Here is a 17,643-nt window from a genome sequence, read left to right as displayed (position 1 = left end):
AAGGTTGTGTGGGGAACCTTAACTTTGAATTTCCTAGTTTTCAGACATGTGAGTTTTGTAGAAGCTGAGGTTCTGAAGGCAGACAACATTCCACTGGGTAACCTTAACTCTGCATTAATGAATTTTTTTGCCCTTTAATTACTTTTAGGGGAATTAAAAACTTAAACTAAATTAAAAACTCTGTGCACAATATTTTAAAATTCTGCATATTTTATTTGTCAAAATAACACAATATAATCACTCCAGTTTCAATTATTTTGGTAATTTATTTCAAAATAGCTGTCAACAACACAGACAACAGCAAAAATGATTCCCCCAGGCGTGGAAGTTAAAGAAATCCCTACAACAACCCAGTTCCAGTTGGATGGGATTGTGTGGGGCCCCCAGAGCCCAGATACTTGCACTCCCATCCCCCAAAGCCCAGCTGTGGGATAGCCCCATGCCAGATACCGGCACCCACTCCCTGCAGAGTCCAACTGTGAGCCAGACACCAGACCCCCTCTCCCCACAGAGCCCAGCCATGGGGCAGCCCCCGACCCAAACACCAGCATCCCCAGAGTCTTTACTCTCTCCAACTTCTTTGCTGTCCCATCAGGGGATGTGGTGTGGTGCAGCCCTGCCCTTCCCCACTCTTTGCTAGAGCTGGCAAGGTCTCCCAGGCCCTATGTGCCAGGCTCTGCAGAGTCCGAGCCCTTTAGTGATGGCCAGAAATTCTGTGGGGAAGATGGGTATTCTGCAAAATTCTGCATGGCGCAGTGGTGCAGAAATTTCCCCGGATTAGTTTATCATATAAAGAGGATAGACCCTGACTGCCAGCTAGATATTAAGGCAGCTAGCAAGCTGATTCCAAGCTTAAACTCTTTGAACAAGGAACAGGTGAAAAATCCCTTTGGCCCAGGCATCCTTTAAATCCATCAAAACCCCAAACGCAGCTTTGTGCTCACTGCCCAACCCAGCACCAGATCCCATCGTGTGGCGGTTCTTGGTGAGACAGTGGCCTTTTCCTCTTGCTCACAGAAAGAACCAGGCCATTTTCTCTGTCGTTCCTAGAGTTCCTATAGCACGGCCAGCTCCAACCCCCGCTGGCTGGAACTGCCACGCTATGTTCTTTAACACAATCTCAGAGATCATCTGTCTGAGGAAGGAAAGGAAGGGAGCTGGCAATGTGGTAACGGGTTTCCCTCCCCTCTAGGGGCGGCGAGCGAAGAGTGGTCATTCTGCCGGGAGTCAGGACAGATAATGTGACAGTGGGGGACAAAGCTGCCCCTCCCAGCAGAGACGATCGTACCTCCTGTTTACTGGGGGCAGAGCACGTGCTGTCCGGTTACTTTGAGATTCTTTTAGTATTCTAAAGGAAAATGTTTGTAACAAAATTAGTCTGAACTTGAGCTACCTGTTATTAAAGTGGTTCCCCAATTCAGTCCAGGCTGCTCTGCTAGAGATTACCCCCAGTCCCGCTTACCCCAGAGGAGCAAAAATAGACACAACACACACCCACACCACTGGGCACTGCCATGAGCTCCAGGCTGCTGTCGCAGGGGCGGGGACTGATGTTTTGGGGTCTGGCGGGGAGCCAGTAGTAGGCCCTGGTCTCTGCTCCTAGCATCTGCCCAGCCAGGCTGTCCGCTGTGCCTTCAGCTGGCCCCGCTTGCACGCTCTAGAGTCAAACAATGCGGCCCCCGGGTCGAAAAAGGCAGGAGCCTGGGTGGGGCTGGAAATGCTGGGGAGTTCTCCTTCCCCAGAGACTGGCCTGGCTCCTTTCCTCAAGCAGATAAGTGCAATTCCACCCCCTTCCTGGAAAATCCACTGGAGTTGCAAGGGCAGCCCTGGACGATACCCTTTAGTTCCACTGAAAGACATGAGGAACCCAGGATGTTTCTAGAAGGAATTTTGGAACTGACCTGGGAAACAACCTTAACTAACAGGCGACTCAAGTTTGAACTAACTGCGATTTGGGGTTTTTTTTTACAATTATACATTAAAAAATCCTTCAATCCTGTGTCACCACCCATAAAATTGCTTCAGCCTTGGAGTTTCCAAGGGGTTTTAAAACTAACATCTCCTTAGATACAAGGAGTTGGGAGATAGTCAATGTTCAGAGGTCATTCCACCTAAACATGTTGTGGTTGAGACTTGCCCCATCATGTGGCCATCCCTTTCCCTCTTCTCCCTTAAAAGTGTCGATATTTATGTAGAAGCTTTTCTCCCTCCAGGAGAGACCTGGGAACCGAGGCTGTCGACAGACATACAAACTTGAGAGGAGGCTGCCTCCCAGGCCTGCGTTCTACACTATGCTGTTAAACCGATTTTAACGAGCGTTTTAATCGATTACGCTGCCACCCGTCCACACTATACTGCTCTTTATATCGATTTAAAGGGGGTCTTTAAATCGATTCTGTACTCTACAAAACGAGAGGAGTAATGCCTAAAAATCAATATTACATATCGGAAGTTAGGGTTAGTGTGACGCAATATGACGTTATTGGCCTTATCTATTTACAGTAGCTCCACAGTGGACCGCTCCAGAAATCGACGCTAGCCTCAGACCATGGACGCACACCACCGAATTAATGTGCCTAGTGTGGACGTGCACAATCGACTTTATAATATCTGTTTTATAAAATTGGTTTAAGCTAATTCGAATTTATCCTGTAGTGTAGACGTAGCCCCAGTCAGAAAATCATCTCCCTCCTTCAGTTCAGTGACAGCCTGAAATGTTCCTTATCCCAGCAGAGCAGGAGGATTGAAAGCAGCAACATCAAACCCCTGTGTAGCTCGCAGGAGTGAACGCAAACGCTCCCTTGTATCTGAAGAGATGTTTCGTTTGACCCTTGGTAAACGACAAGGCTAAAGGGAAAGGTGGTGGTGCCAGATACAAGGAATGAAACACAACACAATCATAGTTATGCCCATAGTGACTGCAAAATCTTTTTATATACATCTTATCATCATCAGTGCTCTGGAGTCTAGACCTTAGAATCATAGACAGAGAAGATCAGGGTTGGAAGGGACCTCAGGAGGTATCTAGTCCAACTCCCTGCTCAAAGCAGGACCAACCCCAACTAAATCACCCCAGCCAGGGCTTTGTCAAGCTGGGCCTTAAAAACCACTATCTCCCTAGGGAACCCATTCCAGTGCTTCATCACCCTCTTAGTGAAATAGTGTTTCCTAATATCCAACCTAAACCTCCCTTATTCCAACTTTACTATACCATGACCAGGGCCGTTCTTACCCATATGCAAACGACGCAGCTGCGTAGGGCACCAGGAAATTTGGGTGCCCTACGCAGCTGCGTGCTGCTCCAGCAGCCAGCCTGATCCTCCAGCCAGCTGAGCCGGCCAGGAAAGCTGTCCCCCAAAGCTCCCGCTCCACCCCAACCCCGCCTCTTCCCCAAAGCCCTCAACCCTGCTCCACCTCAGCCCCACCGCCGCTCCACCCCTTCTCCTGAGCTGCTTCCCGGGGGACTGCAGCAGGGGTCAGACACACCCCGCACTCACCGTGCAGTGGGAAGTGGAGCGAACCAGCCCCAGCTACCAGCCACGCCGCCAGTGAGTGCTGGGGGGCAGTTCGCCCCTGCCCCCCAAATCCTAAGCCTGGGAGCCAGGGGAGCAGAGCGAAGTGAGCTGAGGCCAGGTCACCCCACTTCCTGCTGCCCCATGAGTATGGGGTCAGCCCGTCCTGCAGTCACCAGGTGGCAGGAAGTGACACGATCCAGCCCAACCTGCTCTGTTCTGCTGGCTTGTGCTGGGGGGCGGTCCCCCCCCCGTCAGCCCGCTCCTGCCCTCCTGTAGGGGACGAGAGTTGCATAGGGCACCAAAATGTCTAGGGACGGCCCTGACCATGACCAACAATTTTGGATCTTGATAAAAATAATCGCCTACCCCTGGTTCAGACAATGGCCTTGACACCCAGTGGGGTGGCTGTCCTTTAGCCACAGTTTTTAATCAGGACAATACATTGATACAAACCCGTTAAATCATTTCTCAGCCTGAGCCCTTCATCCACATTCCTTAGGATAGGGGTGGGCAAACTATGGTCCATGGACTGGATCCAGCCCACCAGCTGTTTTAATCAGGCCTTCAAGCTCCCACTGGGAAGCGGGGCCTGGGGTTTGCCTCACTCCAGTGCTCCTGCTGGGAGCAGGGTCGGCGGGGCGGGGGGGGGGTCTCAGATGCAGCGGGACGGACTTCTCCAGCTCCTACGCGTAGGGGCAGCCAGGAGACTCTGCTCTGCATGCTTCCCCCACCCCAAGCGCTGCTTCTGCAGCTTCTATTGGCAGATGGGGCAGTGTACGAGCCAGAGAAGGGACATGCCGCTGCTTCCAGGAACCACCTGAGGTAAGCGCCACCCAGAGCCTGCACCTGTGCCCCGACCCCCTCCCACCCTCCAAACCCTTTGGTCCCAGCCAAGAGCACCCTCCTGCACCCAAAATCCCTCATCCCCACCCAGAGCCTGCGCCTCTGATCCTCCTCCCAACCCCCAAACTCCTCATTTCTGCCCCCCTCCACTGGCCTCGCCCCAACCCCAATTCTGTGAGCATTCATAGCCTGCCACACAATTTCTATTCCCAGATGTGGCCCTCAAGCCAAAAGGTTCCTCCAGCCCTGTCACAACTGTAAGCGCTTGAGAGTATGACCAGATTTGGCTCCAGTTATGCTGTGGATACTCAGACAACAGCACATTAGAGCTTCTATAGTTGGTAGGATTCAAACCTCTATGGGGAGGCCCCAAGGAATTAGTAGCCTGTTGCTTTAACCACTCAGCCACAACTACTTGATGGGCAGTCACATCACAATACTATGGTTCTGTTTTCACTGAATTACCACTTCAGATTGCTCAGACCAGCTGCCCCAGCACACGCACGGCTGTGCATTAGCGTAAGCGTGTCCATGGCTGAACAGCGACAATTCCTGCCCATTTCCCTTCCGGCTGGAGCATGATTAGAGCGTGTTTATGTTAACGACAGCGCTGTCGATTGCTGTTCTTTCCCCACTTTGACAATTCAGACCATCCCTTTCCTGTTCAAATCTCCAGCAAATCATTCCAAGCGCCGGGGGTAGGATTTCTCTGGGGCACTGTCAGGGCTGAAAGTGGCCACCTCCCCTCTGCCTGACCATTGCCATTGCAGGAGAGAAGGTTTCAATGAAATCGAATGCCCTGGCTCAGACAAGAGACACAGGGAGGTTTTGCTGTTCATGGATCTGTGCAAAGGAAATTGTGTCTCTGGGTGAAATTGAAGCAGGAAATGAAATCCACACGGTAGCCCAATGCCCTAAGGCAAGGGTGGGCAATCTTTTGACCTGAGGGCCACATCTGGGAATATAAACTGAGTGACAAGCCATGAATCCTCACAAAATTAGGGTTGGGGCATGGTGTGGGGAGGTGAGGGCTCCAGCTGGGAGTGCAGGCTCTGGGGTGGGGCTGGGGATGAGGGGTTTGAAGTGCAGGAGCATGATCCGGGCTGGGATCGAGGGGTTTGGAGGGCAGGAGGGGCATCAGGGTGGGGCAGGGGGTTGGGGTATGGGAAGGGGTGCAGGCTCTGGCTGGGGGTGCGGGCTCTGGCATGGGGATGAGGAATTTGGGGTGCAGGAGGATGCTCCAGGCGGGGATCAAGAGGTTTGGAGTGCAGGATGAGGATCAGGGCTGGGGTAGAGGTGCCCGATAGAAATCCTGCCCCCGCCTCTTGGAATGATATGCTTGAGGATTTGAACAGGAAATTTGTCTGAATTGTCAAAGTGGGGAATGAACAGCAATCGACAGCGATGTTGTTAACACAAGCACACTCTAACCACGCTCCAGCCGGGAAAATGGGCAGAAATTGTCGCTATTCAGCCACGGACACGCTTACACTAATGCACAGCCGTGAGTGTGCTGGGGAAGCTAGTCTGAGCAATTTGACGTGATAATTCAGTGAGAACAGAACCATAGTATTGTGAGGTGACTATCCATCAAGTAGTTGTGGCTGAGTGGTTAAAGCACCAGGCTACTAATTCATTGGGGCCTCCCCACATAGGTTTGAATCCTGCTAACTGTGGAAGCTCTAGTGTGTTGTTGTTGTCTTAGTGCCAGAGCATCCACAATGTAACTGGAGCCAGATCAGCGTTTACACTTAAAATGCTGCTGTGACACTGATCCAGCACTTTGCAGTAGACAGGAGTGGGGGAACTTTTTGGCCTGAGGGCCACATCTGGGAACAGAAATTGTGTGGCAGGCCATAAATGCTCATAGAATTGGGGTTGGGAGGCAGGAGGGGGTGAAGGCTCTGGGGTGGGGCTGAGAGGTTTGGGGTGCAGGAAGGTGCTCTGGGCTGGGATTAAGGGGTTTGGAGGGCAATCAGGGCCGGGGGGAGGCTCAGGGGGTGCAGGCTTCAGGCAGTGCTTACCTCAAGTGACGCCTGGAAGCACCTGCATGTCCCTTCTCTGGCTCCTACACAGAGGCACGGCCAGGTGGCTCTGCACACTGTCCTGTCCGCAGGCACTTCTGCCACAGCTCCCATTGGCTGCAGATCACAGCCAATGGGAGCTGCAGGGGCGGCAGCCAGATCTGGCCTGCAGGCTGTAGTTTGCCCACCCCTGCAGTGGAGGAAGGGGAACTAGGTGTCTTTTGAGCAAGAATTGTATTTTCCTCAGGATAAGATGAATGGCAGAAGCCATTTGCTTAAAGAAAGCTGGTGCTCTAGGGGAGGCCTGAAGTCATAACATCAGCATCATACCATGCAGCGCTGCTCATTAAGCCACTGGCGCCTACATAAAGGCCTTTGTCTCCAGGATAGATTGGAGGGGAGGGGGTTGCATGAGTTACAAGAAATCCATGTTCAAGTCTGCAGGAACAGTAACATCTTTCTGTGATTAAAACTGGTTCCTGCCACCAACTGTTTGTGGTTTGAGCCCACTCAGTGCTGGAACTCTTCAAGGGTGAGATTAAGGTGTCCTTTAAGAAGAGGCGGCAGAAGTGTCTCGTCCATTTCTGTCTGGCCCCCACCTGTGTCCCGTGGTCCTTCAGCCTCTCTCCTGCCTGGCTGGAGAGATGCAGAGCTGAGTCGTTGAGAGGCTGTATCCAGTGCAGGGTGAGGGGTAGGGCTGGATTAGGCACAAGCGGATAAGGTTGTGTGTGACAGTGTGTGAGGGAGGGTCTCTTAGGGTATTAGTGGTGGGAAAAACAGGGGAAGTGACAGTGGGACCCCCGGGTCTGAGTATTATGACCCTGTGTGGCACCACCCTTCTCCTTCCCCCCCCCATGGGCTCATCTTTAATTGAATCCAGCATTTTGTAACCTATCATCCTCACAGAGGGGTCCCACCTGCCCAATGCCACGGAAATCGCTTCACTTCTTTCTCAGAGCCACTTTCTGAGCCCTGGCGTTGGGATTGGGTTTAACTTCACTCCTGTCTAGGTTTTAGGTTGGCTTTTGACCATCTTCTGGGGCTTGGCAGCTTTGACCTTCTGGGAGCTTTTCTCTGCCTTTTTTTTTTTTTGTCCCTGCTGCAGCCACCGTTTTCGTAGGACTATTCCTAGCCCTGGGCACGGTGGCCTTTCTGGGAATCCCGGCAGTTTCTTGGTGGTTATTTTCCTGCTCAGAGTCATTGGCTTGTACTTGTGCCTTGTCTAGGAAGCCCAGCTGCTCCCAGCTGGCTGAGCGTGAAGGACCCAGCGCTGGCTCCAGAGATTTTGCTGCCTCAAGTGGTGGGGAAAAAAACCCCTCACGATTGGTGGCACTTTGGCAGTAGCCCCATCATGCTGCTTCATTCTTCAGAGGCAGGTCCTTCCCTCCGAGAGGGACCAAGGGACCCACCACCAAATTGCCACCAAAGAGCTGTATGTACCGCCCCTTCCCATCGGCCGCCCTAAGCACCTGCTTGATGTGCTGGTGCCTGGAGCCGGCCCTGGAAGGAACCTAAGTGCTGGTGACCTCAGCCTGCACCAAGGTACCTTTGCTTGCCCCAGCTGGATGTGGTTCTTGTTCTTCTGCACAGCCCAGCCCACGGTGACCAAGCACCTGCCAAATATGCATTCATATTATACCTCTGTTAATCAACGAAAACAAACTAGACCCTAGGAGGACTGGAACTGATTTCAGCTGATGGACGGGTTTGCTATGTTTTTATACCTTTGCATAGGGAAATGTTAAGTGTTCAAATTCATTTCAAGCATCCCCATTCGGGGGAATTCCTGAACATATTGGAGATGGATATGAAAATATATTTCCATTAAAAAAAAGGGAACTTTCAAGGGAGCACCTGGATTTGAACCAGGGACCTCTTGATCTGCAGTCAAATGCTCTACCACTGAGCTATACTCCCTATGATGATACATGGTTGGAGACATCATCTTGTGGGTTATGAAGGATGCACCTAATTTCAAAAGGTTTTCCTTATATTCTCAGTCATGGGTGGTTTTAAAAATGGCAGTTCATTAAATTTTATATATGCACATAAACACCACACCTTGCACAATCCCCACACCTGCTTTGGCTCACCAGAGCGCAACTTTTGAGGGAACCACACCCAGCTATGTCCCTTTTAACCTCTTCAGCATTATTCCAATCCCTTAAAGGCACATGTTGCTTCAACACGATGGCTTTCTGAGCGATCTGTTCTCGTTCAACCTTAAGGTGTTGAGGTCCATGTAGGAGTCACTGGGAAATTTCTCTGGACTATTAGGCAGCAGGTCAGAGCAGACATTCGCAGAGATTTAACCTGCCTTTAAAATTGATGAATAAACACAAAATATGGTGTTAAATTAATCCTCAGAAACTGCTTTTCCCCTAGCCAGATCCGCAGCAAAGTGCAATCCCAAGGTGATTACATGCACCTAGGGTTGTATTGAAGTCCCCATCCAGCATGTCATCAGTTACAGAGGGGGAAAAAAAAACCTGGGGTTGTTAATTGGCTTTTTTAACGCAGGTACTTTGTACGCTATCGTTAGTAGCGATAAATAAAAATAAATAGAATCTGCTTAAAATCTGCTTGCTTTCTCTAACAGGCACACCCTGTGTTACTGCCATTATCTCCTCTATTTTAGTCAATTGTTTTTCACTCCTCTAAAAATGTATTTACTTAATTTTAAGATATGCGATTAAGGTTTTTTTCTGTTTTATTAAGAACAGGAATTTATTTTTCTGATTATTTTGGCATTTATGTTTGTCGAACACAATCACTAACATTTGGCTCTGTCATGGGCATTAGTATATTTATTTTCATAGGAATTAAGGTATTTTACAGATAGAACTAAAAATACAATTGTCACCCAAACCCTAAGCTATTATAAGAGACCATTGAATGTTAAGTGGCATGTTAATGCCTCTCTGGTCATGTTGTCTCTTACAACTCCAGGTAGAGGGAACTGGAGCCAGGACTCAGATCCTTTCCCAATCCGATTCCACCGGGGTCATGCAGAAGCCAGGACCATTCCCCTATTGACATAATTGGCATCATGACCAGGATACTGTCTGTAGGCGCCTCCCATTAGTTGACTGGTTGCATTCTACAAAACTATAATACCCACACAAGAAAATAAGGAAACAGATCAACAGAGCCAGACGTGTACCCAGAAGCCTCCTACTGCAAGACAAACCCAAGAAAGAAACCAACAGGACTCCACTGGCCATCACATACAGCCCCCAGCTAAAACCCCTCCAACGCATCATCAGGGATCTACAACCCATCCTGGACAATGATCCCACACTTTCACGGGTCTTGGGTGGCAGGCCAATCCTTGCCCACAGACAACCTGCCAACCTGAAACGTATTCTCACCAGCAACTGCACACCGTACCATAGTAACTCTAGCTCAGGAACCAATCCATGCAACAAACCTCGATGCCAACTCTGCCCACATATCTACACCAGCGACACCATCACAGGACCTAACCAGATCAGCCATACCATCACTGGTTCATTCACCTGCACGTCCACCAATGTAATATACGCCATCATATGCCAGCAATGCCCCTCTGCTATGTACATCGGCCAAACTGGACAGTCACTACGGAAAAGGATAAATGGACACAAATCAGATATCAGGAATGGCAATATACAAAAACCTGTAGGAGAGCACTTCAACCTCCCTGGCCACACTATAGCAGACCTTAAGGTGGCCATCCTGCAGCAAAAAAACTTCAGGACCAGACTTCAAAGAGAAACTGCTTGACACCATCAGCTCAGGATTGAACAAAGACTGTGAATGGCTTGCCAACTACAAAACCAGTTTCTCCTCCCTTAGTTTTCACACCTCAGCTACTAGAACAGGGCCTCATCCTCCCTGATTGAACTAACCTCGTTATCTCTAGCTTGCTTGCCAGCATATATATACCTGCCCCTGGAAATTTCCACTACATGCATCTGACGAAGTGGGTATTTACCCACGACAGCTCATGATCCAAAACATCTGTTAGTCTATAAGGTGCCACAGGATTCTCTGCTGCTTTTACAGATCCAGACTAACGTGGCTCCCCCTCTGATACTTGGTTGCATTCTGGTAGCACTGTCAAGGTCTGGTTGATAACTCTACAATGGTGGACAAGAAGAACTACAGACCCAGCTTGCTGAACTTCAGTGCAAATTATCGGACAAGGCTGGGGCATTACGACAAGCTAGATCTGAGCAGAGAGTTGTTTTATTGTCAGCCAGTGCGGTAACAGACCTCAGTTTGCCCGCTCCCAGCCCCTGAAAACTCAGCCTGAAGCGAAGGGCAGGGCTGAGGATTTCTCTTTTCACTCCCACTCCCCTATGTAGGGATCCTGGGGAGGTTTCTAGCCGAGCATTTTGAACTGAATTGGGGAAACCAGCCTTTCATAACCAGAAAGCTCAAGCTCAGACTGTTTTTTAAACATTTGTTTCATAATATGATTTAATCCTTCAACCCTAGTGTCACAATGGATAAAATTGTGTCAGCCTTGTAAGTTACCAAGGGTAAAACTAAATTAGCTCTTCAGATACCAGCGAGGGGAGATCAATCACTTGTCAGAGTCACTCCTAGAGGAATCCTGTTGTTACCTTCCGGACCGGCGCTAGGGGTTTTAGCGCCCTAGGCGCACGGCAATTTCGCTGCCCCACGTGCTGGTCCCGTGGCTCCGCTGGAGCTCCACCGGAGCCACACAAGCAGCCGATTGTCTGCAGGCACGACTGTGGCAGCTCCACCGGAGCCGGCTGCCGCCCCCTCCGGCAAAATGCCACCCACCAATAATCCTGGTGCCCTAGGCGATTGCCTAGGCCGCCTAAATGGAAGCGCCGGCCCTGGTTACCTTCCTCATGTCCTGGCACTTTTGTGGGGCCATTTCTTTTCCCTCCTTTCAGTGAAAAGTTTTATTATTCTGCACAAAAACTTTATTTCCCCAGGAGAGAGAAGTGCTGCATGTACCAAACACCCAGAGAAAGTGACAGACAACCTGGCTCATCCTCACAGCCTGCAAGGATTGGAATCAGCAGCAGTAACAAACCCCGCTGTGCGCAGCAGGAACTCACACACGTTTACTTTAATAGGAGCTGCCTCTGCAAAAGTTTGTCATTCTGGTGATTTAGCTTCATTTCCCTTCTTTGAGAGAAGGGGGGGAGAGTTAGTGACCCCTCATCCTAGGCTGTGGTACCTCCCTCTCCACATTTCAGCCCCTTGGAGAACCTGGCTCTGCTTAGAGCTGACAGGTTGCCTCCTTCCCATCCATCCTACTCACCAGCTTTGCAGGAGTGAGTCATTCTGCTAGTACATGTGGCACCTGGGAGAAAACATTTTTGCCAGATGCATTGGTGGTATAGTGGTGAGCATAGCTGCCTTCCAAGCAGTTGACCCGGGTTCGATTCCCGGCCAATGCAAGGGTTTGCTTTTTTCCCCCTTGTCTGGAAATGGTTTAATTTCAGTCACATTGTGTTCTAATGACATTGTCAACTCAATTGTCAGAGGATTTATGTCCCAAATTCCAGTAGGTCATTAAAGACGCAGTGGGGGGGATGCAAGGAAGAGGAGCGGAGAGTGAGGCGTAGAAGTCGTCCTGTTGTCTAGAGCCCTGCACAGATACAAAACGTATCCACAATCTGCAAAAATTGTCCGCAGATTTGCAGGGCTTCACTAACGTTCCACAGGTCACCATGCACCAGTGACGTGGGATTGTGCCAAACCCCTGACCACCAACCATCCTCCACTTCTCCCCAGAGACTTCCTGACCCACTGCACGCTCCACCCCAGACATCCACAGATTTACAGGGCTCTACATCTGCCATTTGAGAACGTTAGAAACCATGGGGACATGCATCTGTAGCTTCTTGTCTTCAGTAACGAGAAGCCTGGTGGCACCTTAAAGACTAAGAGATATATTTGGGCATAAGCTTTCGTGGGTAAAAAGCTGCGACTGCATACATCGTCAGGTGACTCCATGCATATGAAGAAGTGAGATTTTTACCCACGAAAACTTATGCCCAAATAAATCTGTTAGTCTTTAAGGTGCCACCAGACTCCTTGTTGTTTTTGTGGCTGCAGACCAACATGGCTACCCACTGACACTTGTCTTCAGTGTTATAATTCCAGCTGTGGGAGGTGTTTGTATTGTGCTCATGCATGAAGGGGAGAAAGTGGAAATATAAAGGTAAGTAGACGATCATGGTTAACATTTCAAAATAATAATAGAAAGGGGGGAAAGCAAAGGCTCAGGTATGTTGAGATCCCACTGGATCAAAGAATCAAAGTTCAGACTGTTACACTGTAGCCTATCACCGGACACCGCCAATACCACACTGAGTAATTGAGACAGCCGACCAGGGAAATAACCCACTTCCTTCCCTGAGCGACCAAGGGATGCACCCCACCCATGTACCTATCTGCTCCACCAACACTGACTTGGACTCCTTATTCATTCCATGGGTGGCGAACCCGAGCCTACTTATTCACTGGCATTTTAAAAACTCTTGCACCCCAATCTGGGTCTATGCCGGTTATGCGAAATGTATGTATTTTTTCCATCCTTGCAAACAATATCTGTAACCCCCCATAACCCAAGCCTGACCCCAGATGTACAGTACCTTCCCTCTCAACCTGTGTATATTTCATTTCAAACATTTATTTTAATAACATTTTTAAATCTATACAGCAGGAACAGGGGGCACCTACAGGCCTGTATCAGCTGTAAGACATTGTCTTCAGCAAGTTAGCATAAGTGTGGTAGGCCTGTGACTCTTGGCCTAGATACATGGCCTGCCAGTTACCCTTAGATTTAGGGGAACTAGGAATAGCTTGCTCAATAGCAGAAGCTGGGAGCTATCAGCGCCAGGCAGGAACATTGACGTGACCCTGGGCTTGGACATTTTAGGATAGAATCGTTGGCAGATGTCAAACCACCAACTTGTCTGAGTGTGGTGTGAGTGATAACGAGTTAAACGACATCAATATGTATTCATATGTTAACCTTTCGGCTAGGTGCACCCCAGTATCTTGAGGCAGAGGAAGTTAGATGTGGACGTGGAAGGCTGGGCACAAGAACCAATATTCATGGCCGTGCTCAGGCCCTATAACAGGGCAAACCACCGCGTTGAGGGGGTTTGCTTTGCATCCTCTGACCTTTCAGTTCCATTGTTAGCTACCATCAGTCTTGGGCACCGAGGAACCTGGACCGTTGTGACTCATTGGGCAGGCCCGAGGCAGGGCTGGGCCTTTGTCTCTCACCGCCAGGCCTTCAAGGAAGGGTGTGAGTACGTAAGTCCACGTTCACATGCAAAGAACGACACCACCGATATCCCCAATCCTGGATTCATGCTGTCTATGCCTGTGGTTTTGGAGCTTTTCCGTTTCTTTTACAGATTCTAATAAAAATCACAACAGCTTTGCTTTGCCCTCCGTGTGAGCATCCTCGCCGTACCCCTGGAAGGTCCCGACAAGATAGCGAGCGCATTGGTTTTTAGTTCTGAGTGTTTCTTCGTGCTTCTGGTCCCTTTCTCTCCCCTAACCCCATATTTCTCGCCTTCACGCTCTCTGCTGTTCCCCTCTTGCTCTGTCGTCCCCTGCCCTGTCTCAGGAACTCACCCCACAGCATTTATAATCTGCACAAGTAGAAGAGGATGTGACCCAGTTCATAACCACTCACCAGGAGAAAATGAGCCTTTATGTGAAACTATTTCACACAGTGCACACTCAACCTGTGGAACTCATTGCCAGGGGATTGTGAGGGTCACAACTATAACAGGGTGCAGAAAACAATTTGAAAATTTCATACAGGACAGGTCCATTGATTGCTATTAGCCAGGAATGATCAGGGCTGCAGCCCCATGCTCTGAGTGGCCTCAGCCTCTAGCTGCCAGAAGCTGGGAGCAGTGGCATATTATTATTGAAGGGCAGCAAATTTGAGCACCCACGGAGAAGCTCCCCTGCTCCAGCTCACCTCCTCTGCGAGCATGCCGCTGCGTCCTGTTTCCGCTCCCTCCCACCGCTTGCACCACGAAGTGGGGGGGGGTGGAGATGGGGCAGGACTTTGGGGAAGGAGTTGGAATGGGGGCGGGGAAAGGGTGGGGCCAGGAGTGGGCGGGGCGACAATTATTTCAGGGCCTAGGGGCGGCAAAGTCATTAATCCGCCACTGGCTGGGAGCAGATGATAAGAGAAATGGTTTTGTCTGGATACGTTACTGCCCACAGCAATCAAGTGAGTGGCTGCAAATCCCTTTTCAGCGGCCAGGCACACCGAGGAATCATGGGGCTCTTCGTTTCTTAGGTCCTGGCATCAGGGAGTGGCCGTTTTGGTTCACAAAGCTTTAGCATCTTGCAAAGACGTGTTATCTCCCTGGGAGGGAGCCGCGAGCGCAACCAAACCAACCAACCAACTGTTGTGAAGAGGTGTTGTTGTCAGATGCTACCGGTGTGGTGCTTTGCTGTCTCCTTGTTGGTATCACTCGGCTGCGTGCGTGTGCTCGCCCCGTGTGCTGCCCCAGCACTGCAGATAGCTGATGCAGCAGACCCCACGAGAACCCCCCAATGATCACAGAGTCTAGTAAGGTGCAAGGCACGTCGGCCAGCTTTATTGCCTTATGGACACAATTGCAGTTCCCCTTAGATTACTTAGTCTACCGGGCATACTACGAGAAAGTGCCTCTTGACAATGGACTCGGCTCAGTCAGTGGCGGGACTTTCCACTGCCCCCTCGGCTGGACAAAGACACCTCCCCAGGGATACATTCTTATACCCAGGTACAAACAAGTTACACATCACTCCTGACGTATTGAGATGCAGCCCCTCTACGTAGTAAGGTGCCGCCTCTCACCTTGTACATGTTGGTTGGAACAAAACAACTCTATCCATCATATTACCCTTTTGGCCCTGTCATTGGGATGGCTCAGCCTGTTCCTTGTTATCTGTGTGGAATGTGCAAGTATGTGAATGTTCTGATCTCTAGTGTTCAGCACCTCCTAGGTACGTATCTTCTTGCAGCATCAGCCCTTTCCTTGCCAGCTTCTGTGAGCAGGGCCTGCCTCTGGCTCACAGCTTAACTTTGCTTTTTGTTAGCAAAGTCTTGACCATTACTTTAGTTCAGGCCTCAGGCCTCATACTGGGCCTTTATCAGGGCCTTCACTTACTACGCCAACCAAAAGGATCAAGACCGAAATGTTCTCCAGGTTCCTCAGTCCCAACCTGCCTCCATCCCTCTGCTCCAGGTAGATTCTGATACCCTCAGCCCCAGCTGGGCAGGATGTGAAGCCCTGTCACTCTGCATTGCCTGGTTCCTCTAACTCTGGGGGATTTCAGCTCCTCTACCCCACTCCTGACCCGGCTCCTACTTATCCCTGGGGCTTTCTCCCAGCAGAGGGACATTGCCGGGGGCTGGGTTCCTGGTTGCCTTTGCTCTGTGTCTAGCCCCATCCAGGGAAAGGGTCATGGATTCTTCCTAAAAGTAAGGGGGACCACTACACCCCTGCCCCTCCTCTTCCCCCTGAGGCCCCGCACCTAGCCAAGCTGGAAGCCAGAGCCAGGCCGGGGAGCCCAGGCTGCTCCATCTGCCCAGGTTGGTCAGGGGCGGGGGCAAAGAAGCCCCTGCCCCATGTCCCCTTCCCCTGGTCCCCCTGCTCCTCACAGCTGCTCGCGTGGCTCTTACCCTGACCTAGATCCAGGGCGCAGGCTGGGGCAGGGGGTTGGGGTGCAGGAGGGGGTGCAGGGGTCAGGCTCTGGGAAGGAGTTAGGGTGTGCGCTGGGGCAGGGGGTTGGGATGCAGGAGGGGGTGTGGGGTGGCTCTGGGAGAGAGTTAGGGTTCAGGGGCAGGATCTGGCCTGGGGCATGAGGTTGGGGTGCAGGAGGGGGTGCAGGGGTCAGGCTCTGGGAAGGAGTTAGGGTGTGCGCTGGGGCAGGGGGTTGGGTTGCAGGAGGGGGTGTGGGGTGGCTGTGGGAGAGAGTTAGGGTTCAGGGGCAGGATCTGGCCTAGGGCATGAGGTTGGGGTGCAGGAGGGGGTGCAGGAGCAGGCTCTGGAAACAAGTTAGGATGTCCACTGGGGCAGAGGGTTGGGGTGCAGGAGGGAGTGTGGGGGTCGGGTTCTAGGAGGCAGGTTGGGTGCAGGGGGCAAGGTCTGGGCTGGGGCAGGGGTTTGGGAGAGGGTGAGGGGTACAACACTTTCCTCAGGCAGCTCCCAAAAGTGACCTGCACCCTCCTCTGGCAGCAGCTCCTAGGCAGCGGGCCAGAGGGGTCTCCACATACCGCTGCCTGCAGGCACAGCCCCACAGCTCCCACTGGCCGCAGTTCAGGGCAGGGGCAAAACGCAGAGACACACACACACACGGGGATGTAAGGATGTGCTGGCAGCTTCCAGAAGTGGAGTGGACAGGAAGGAAGCTGCCTTAGCCCCATTGCACTGCTGATGGTGGTGGCGGGGTCAGCAGGCGGGGGGGGCTCTTCATGCAGGGGCAGCAGGCAGGGCTGGGGGGACACTCTGGGAGAGGCACGCAGGGGCAGCGGGCAGGGTACGGGAGGTCCAGGGGGACGCTCTAGGGGAGTTGCATGGGAGTAGCGGGGGGACATTCCAGGGGAGGCGTGGGGGGTGGCGGGGGCAGCAGCAGGGAGGACACGGGGGCAGCACACAGGGCCAGGGCAGAGAACCGGCTCCAAACTTTGGTGGATCCAGGGCCTCCCTCACACTCTTCTACTGGTGGAGCACGGGCACCATGGGCCCATACAACTCGCCGCCCGAGCATTTCTTCTCTCCATCAGCAGCAGCATCCCAAAGCCTTGCCTCCCATCCCCTCATGGGGGCAGTGTCTCTGCAGTGTGAAAATCACTGGCAGCTTTGCTCTCTAAGCACCAAATGACTCCCATCAGCGTGGGAACTGGGGGTGCAGTGGGTGCTGCAGCACCCCCAAGTTTTGCACGGGATCCCGTAAACCGGCTGTAGGGAGCGGTGAGGGGCGAGGACAGGGGTATGGGGGGGTGCAGCTCAGCACCCCCATGCTAAAAACTGTTTCAGCTCCATTGATTACTCCCGTTTCTTGCCATTCAGTCTGTGCTTTTGCAACCTTTCCCTCCAGGACTCAGCAGTTCCCTCCTTCTGCTTCATCAACCGTCATCCCAAGAGGCATAGGGGACAGGGATCTCTGTAGAGCCAAGGAGATTTAGGAGCATCCTTCCATGAGACTGTGCATCGCTCCTGCTGTGAACAGGAACAGAGCTTTTGCAAAGCCGTAACTAGTAGATC

General features: G+C 51.5%; 2 non-coding genes across 2 annotated transcripts; one reads left to right on the top strand and one right to left on the bottom strand.

Annotated features, from left to right (window-relative positions):
- Positions 1-8,227: 8,227 nt before the first annotated feature.
- Positions 8,228-8,299, bottom strand: TRNAC-GCA (transfer RNA cysteine (anticodon GCA)). The gene has a single exon. It is a non-coding gene; the product is annotated as a tRNA-Cys (tRNA).
- A 3,434-nt stretch (positions 8,300-11,733) lies between these two features.
- TRNAG-UCC (transfer RNA glycine (anticodon UCC)) lies at positions 11,734-11,805 on the top strand. Its single transcript has one exon. It is a non-coding gene; the product is annotated as a tRNA-Gly (tRNA).
- The last annotated feature ends 5,838 nt before the right edge of the window (positions 11,806-17,643 follow it).

The sequence above is a fragment of the Chelonoidis abingdonii genome, chromosome 11, assembly GCF_003597395.2.
Source record: "Chelonoidis abingdonii isolate Lonesome George chromosome 11, CheloAbing_2.0, whole genome shotgun sequence".
Taxonomy (NCBI): Eukaryota; Metazoa; Chordata; order Testudines; family Testudinidae; genus Chelonoidis; species Chelonoidis abingdonii.
The sequence above is the reverse complement of the archived record's forward strand: the minus strand, read 5'-3'. Positions and strand labels throughout refer to the sequence as shown.